Raw genomic sequence first — 5,551 nt, 5'->3', positions numbered from 1 at the left:
TTGAGAAATGTTAAACAATAGTAACTTTGTGGTTTGTTTTCAAATATATTAAAACAACAGTTGGATGTTTCCCCCATAGAATCCCATCATTTCAAGAAAACTAGAAACTCATAAAAAGATAAAATCCAGGACAGATGCCAAAAGGTGCCTGAGAAAACAGCTGGTAGCAGTCGTGGAGCAGGTGCCATCACAGATCTGTCTGTGTATATGGGACCAAAGCAGTGACCACAGCCACTGCCTGTGGGGCTGACAGAGTCTGTGTGAATGGGCAGCTCACACCGGCTCAGCAGCAGCCCCTTCCCTCTCCCTCTCTGCCCATTGTCCTCACTGTGGATGCCACCGTGTGCTCCTTCTACAGCTGAAAAGTTACCTGGAGCCACAGTGCCAAGCTCAGCAACCTCCCCTGGAGACTCTGGGAAAGAGGAGGTGGCAAGTGAACTGGCCTGGCATTCAAAGCCCATCCTGTTTAACTTCAGGTCACCTGCCCATCTCTGTGTTTACTCCCTGGGGCTCCCATACCTATGGGTCTGTGTTCTTGCCCATCCTGTCCGGAGCTCTTGCATTCCTTGTCTCTCCTTTTCTTCTGTCTCACTGTATTCCAGGTGTATTCCAAGACACAGGTCAATGTCTTCCTTTCTGTGAAGTGATCCTGACCCACCAAGAAGATGGAAGTTTCCCACTCCACCACCCTTGTCCCAGAGTGGTTTTCTTTTCCTTCTGCCCCAGCTGTTAGTATCTTCTAATTTATATTATGGTTGGAAGTCAATGTGTTTATGTTCCAACTTGTGTGTGTTAACTTCCTGTCACTGTGACAAAATACCAGAGGCAATCAGCTGATAAATAGGAAAGGTTGGCTCATGGGTTCAGAGATTTCAGTCCATGGTTGCTGCTCCTGATGTGGACACAACCTGATGGAGGGAACTGGTCCTTTTGTGGCAGACAGGAAGCATACAGAGAGAGGAAGGGACTGGGTTTCAATGTCCCCTTCAAGATCATGCCTACCATGACCCAACTTCCTGCTACTGGGGCGCAACTCATTAAAGGTTCTACCACCTCTCAGTAGTGCCATAGCTTACAGACTAAGCCTTTTAATGCTGCCCCTTGGGGACATACATGCAAACCACAGCAGGCTGTATGATAAAATCCTCATTGGATTTGGCAGCCATGTCTATCTTTGGTGGGATCTAAGCCACTGTGGGCTTGAACATCGCTTCTGCTACTCTGTCACTTGGATGCTGCACAAGGCATCTAGTTTCTGTTTTTAGTCATTGTGAGTATGATGATTATTGAATTTATGGACACAGCCACACTGTTAGCTACTCACTGAGTGGAGGTACTTCCTTTTTCAGGGAGACTCCACTTCACAATGTCCTTCATGGCTAGGTATGGTCATGTGACAGAGTTGTCCTGAAAGCAGTGTGGGCATGGGTGGTATCTGCCACTTGGGCCCAATCCTAACACACTGCTCATGTAGTCTCCATTGTTATGGCCACCTTGGGGCCGTGTTTGGAGGCTAGAGTCAGGGCTGTTGCACTCCAGGATAGCCTCCACTGGCCCTCCTGGCCCTCAGACACTGTGCAGTCCTTTCCCACACTGATGTGGTGGAAACATGTCACCAACAGGATATTACAAAAATGGCAACTAATTCTAGTTCATAAAAGGTGGGTGGTTTTGGCCTCCTCTCTCTTGGATCACCCTGTCTGGTGGACACTGGCTGCCATGTCATAAAGATGCTCAGGAAATCCTATGGAGAGGCTCATGTGTGACTGCTGAGACTGCCTGCCCACAGCCCACACACACTCTCAGTGATGGGGGTCATCTTAGAAGTAGATCCTCAGCCCCAGTCCAATCTTCAGATGATGGGAACCTTACAAGAGACTGAGCCAGAGCCTCCCAGCTAAGCCATTCCTGAACTTCTCCCCTGATAATGAAATACTAATAATGCCTACTGTTTTAAGCTGCTAAATATTGGGACAATTTGTCATGCAGCAGTAGGTAACTGATTCGGGGGCCACAGTTAGAAGGTGTCTGGGTCCCTCAATGACCCCTTCAATGAGAGCTGCCCACCAAGATTTGGGGCTTTACCTCTGTGTGGGGGACCTGGGATTTAAACTCCACTAGCTTCATCCCCCTTTGTTAGACCTCAGTGTATCTATTTATTCAAGTCTTTCTTTTATGGTCTTTAGTACAATTTTATAATTTTCTTCCACAAGAATTTTAAATATTTCTTGTTTATTTCTATTTCTAGACATTTAACAGTTGGTGTTGCTTTTTTAGATTAGATTCTTTATTCTATTATTATTATTACCTGTTAGTAGGCACTTTACTGATTTGCATATGTTGATTCTTATATTCAGCAACTTGGCTTAATTGTGGTACAAAAATTCTTCTTCAGGTTAATTAATCTTGAATTCCCTACAGAATCATATTATGTACCAAAAAATATCAATCTTCATTTTTTTTTTTGCCAGTGTCTGTCTCATTTCTTTTTCTTCTTTTGTTGTACTGTCTCATATTTCCTGTAGGACATCCTATGGTGATTGGTTAGGGTGAGAGTATTTGAGCCTAGTCCAGCGTGATGATTCCTGAAGATTTCTAGCACATAGAAGCTAGCAAGTCCTCTTTGATGCCTAATTTGATAAACATTTTTTTAAATATTAGGAATTGCTCTTAAATTTTGTCAAATAATTTTTATTTTCAATCTAGATAATCATATGGTTTTTTCCAATTTAATATATTAATACATTTGTTAACATATATAGTTATTGTAATTTTGGTTGGATTTCATATTCTTAATATAAGCCTTGGACGTAATACACTATTCTTTTAATACATATCATTGAATTTAGTTTGATAATATTTCAAGATTTTGCCTGTATATTTACAAGACAGTGAGTCTATTATTTTATTTTCTGGAAGTGTCCTTGATTTGAATATCATTGTTTATTTTAGCTAGTAAAATGAATGGGATAGCTTTTTTTCTTCTGTTTTCCTGAACAATTTCTGCGCCAAAAGGTCTGTTTCTTTAATGTTCAGTAGAACTTCACCCATAAATCTGTGTGGGCCTGGTGTCTTTTATTTTTAAGGAATCAAGCTTTGGTGCCTTTGCACATTCTTTCAATGTTTTTCATTTACTCAACTTTCTTTTCACTTTTTCTTAAAGTCAATGTTAATAGTTAAGTCTCCTGTACAATTCTGTTTATTTACCTTAGATTACATACATTTTATATTCTTAAACTGACATTTCTTCTGGTTCAATTGCTTTATCAGACATTTCAAGGCTTTGTCTATTTTATTGTCTTTTAAAGCAGATGTTGGCTTAATTGATTTGTTCTAATTGTCAAGTTTCATATTTTTGAAACTTCTTTTACTTTCATTTATTCCTTTCATCTTCTTCAACTTCTTTTTTTTTTTTTTTGGTACGGGGATTGGACTCCAGTCCTTGTGCTTTCACAGCAGGCGGTGAAACCACTGAGCTAAATCCATCTTCTTCAACTTCTTGAGTTAAATGTTTAGATGATTTATTTTCAGTCTTTCTTATTTTTAGATAAATACATCAATGCTTAAGTTTTTCCATGAGTATAGCTTTGGTTTCATCTGATGTGCTTTGATATAAAATGTTGCATGTCCCTTCTTTTTTTTTTTTTGGCAGTATGTAGAAAGTGGTTTTATTATAAGGATGGCAGTGTTGGTTCAGCATTGGAAGATCCACACCCAAAAGTAATCATTTTAACAGAGGAAAGGAGAAAGCCGTATGATCCTGTCACTAGTTGGAGAAAGAGTATTGGACTAAATTCTACAGCTGTTCATGGTAAAAGCTATCAGGAGACTAGAAGTAGAACAGAACCTTCTCAATAGATCAAAGACAGGTACTCCATACTTCCAACAAAAACTCCTTCTATGAATGGAGACGATACAATGCTTTCTCCCTAAAGTGGGGAACAAGGGCATATATGCCTACTCTTCATCTGTCCATTAGACTTTGAAACATAGGTCTAAACCAAAATAGTCTGGCAATAAAATGACACAACTAGGATAGGATTGGCATGGCAGAAGCAAAATCTTTATATGTAGATGAAACGATCATCTATAGAGAAAATACTGAGAAATCTCTAGGAGCCCCTAGAACTTGTACTTGAATTTAGCAGGATTAGAAAACACAAGGTATATATAAAAATTCAGATCTGTGTATACTTGCTATAAATGAAGAACTGGATATTGAAATTTTAAAGTTATGTAGGAGCACAAAGGACCCAGAAAAGCCAAAAACAAAAGCAGTGTTGGAAGACATTTAGTACCTAATTTTAAGAATTCTTCTAAAGCTGCAGTAATCAAGGCAGTGTAGGCGTAAGGAAAGACATAGATCATTGGAATAAAACAGAGAATCTAGAAATAGAACCACACATATATGGTCCACTGAGTTTTGAAAGATTATTTAACATTAGCATTTTATAGAATATAAACTCGATTTAAGAGCTGAGGAAGAGATAGTGTCTTCAGTAAACGGCACTAGAACACCTGGCATCCGTATACAAAAAATTAACCTCAACCCTTTTTTTCCATGCATGAAAATAACTTGAAGGGATCTAAGAACCTAAATAAGAAAGCCTAAAAGTATAAAACTTTAAGAAGAAATTATAAGGGAAAATATTTATGAATTCAGGGTAGGCAAGAACTATCTAGGATACCAAAAACATGATGTATAAAAGAAAAAAAATTGATAAATGAGATTCCATCAAAATTTAGAACTTTAAATGACATCATTAAAATGAAAAGAAGTCCTTAAACAGACCATATTTACAATGCATATAACCTATGACCAGAATATGTAAAGAATTCTTAAAGCTCATTAATAGACAACCCAATTAAAATGTAGACATAAGAAGATGATAAATAGCCAGTATAGCACAAGGAATGGTGTGCAACTCTAGAATCAGAAAAATACTAATCAGTACAATAATAAGATTGAATTATACATTCATTAGGGAGATGAAGTTAAAAGTTTTAAAAGCCTTGTCATGACTTTTTCTTTTTGTTGGATTCTCCCCCTTTGCGTTTAATTTGTCATGCCCAATGGATTCATTCTGCTGCATTTCCTGGGGTTGTTATCCTCATTGTCTTTTCCTAGGGTATTGTCTAAAACTATTTGGAGTGCTGGTTTGGTATTCATGAAGTTCCTGAGGTGCTCTTTATCATGAAAGTATCTTATTTCTTCATCAATTTTGAAAGATAGTTTTGCAGGGTACATCAATCTGGGTTGGAGGCTGTTTTCCTTTAGGGCTTGAAATACATCACTCCAAGCTCTTCTTGCCTTGAGGGTTTGCATTGAGAAGTCTGCTGTGATTCTGATGGGCTTTCCTTTGTATGTGATTTGTTTCTTTTCTCTCACTACTTGTAGAATTTTATCCTTCTGCTGGATTTCTGGAATCCTATTATATGCCTATGTGTAGATATTTTTTGATTAAGGCTAGTTGAAGTCCTATTTGCCTCACTTATCTGTATGTCAAGTTCTTTTCCCCTCCTTGGGAAGTTTTCTGCCATCACTTCTGTG

Source organism: Heterocephalus glaber, unplaced genomic scaffold (genome assembly GCF_053883595.1).
Source record: "Heterocephalus glaber isolate CG9 unplaced genomic scaffold, H.glaber_assembly_v1.0 deba00001532, whole genome shotgun sequence".
NCBI classification, from domain to species: domain Eukaryota; kingdom Metazoa; phylum Chordata; class Mammalia; order Rodentia; family Bathyergidae; genus Heterocephalus; species Heterocephalus glaber.
Note: the sequence above shows the minus strand (reverse complement) of the source record.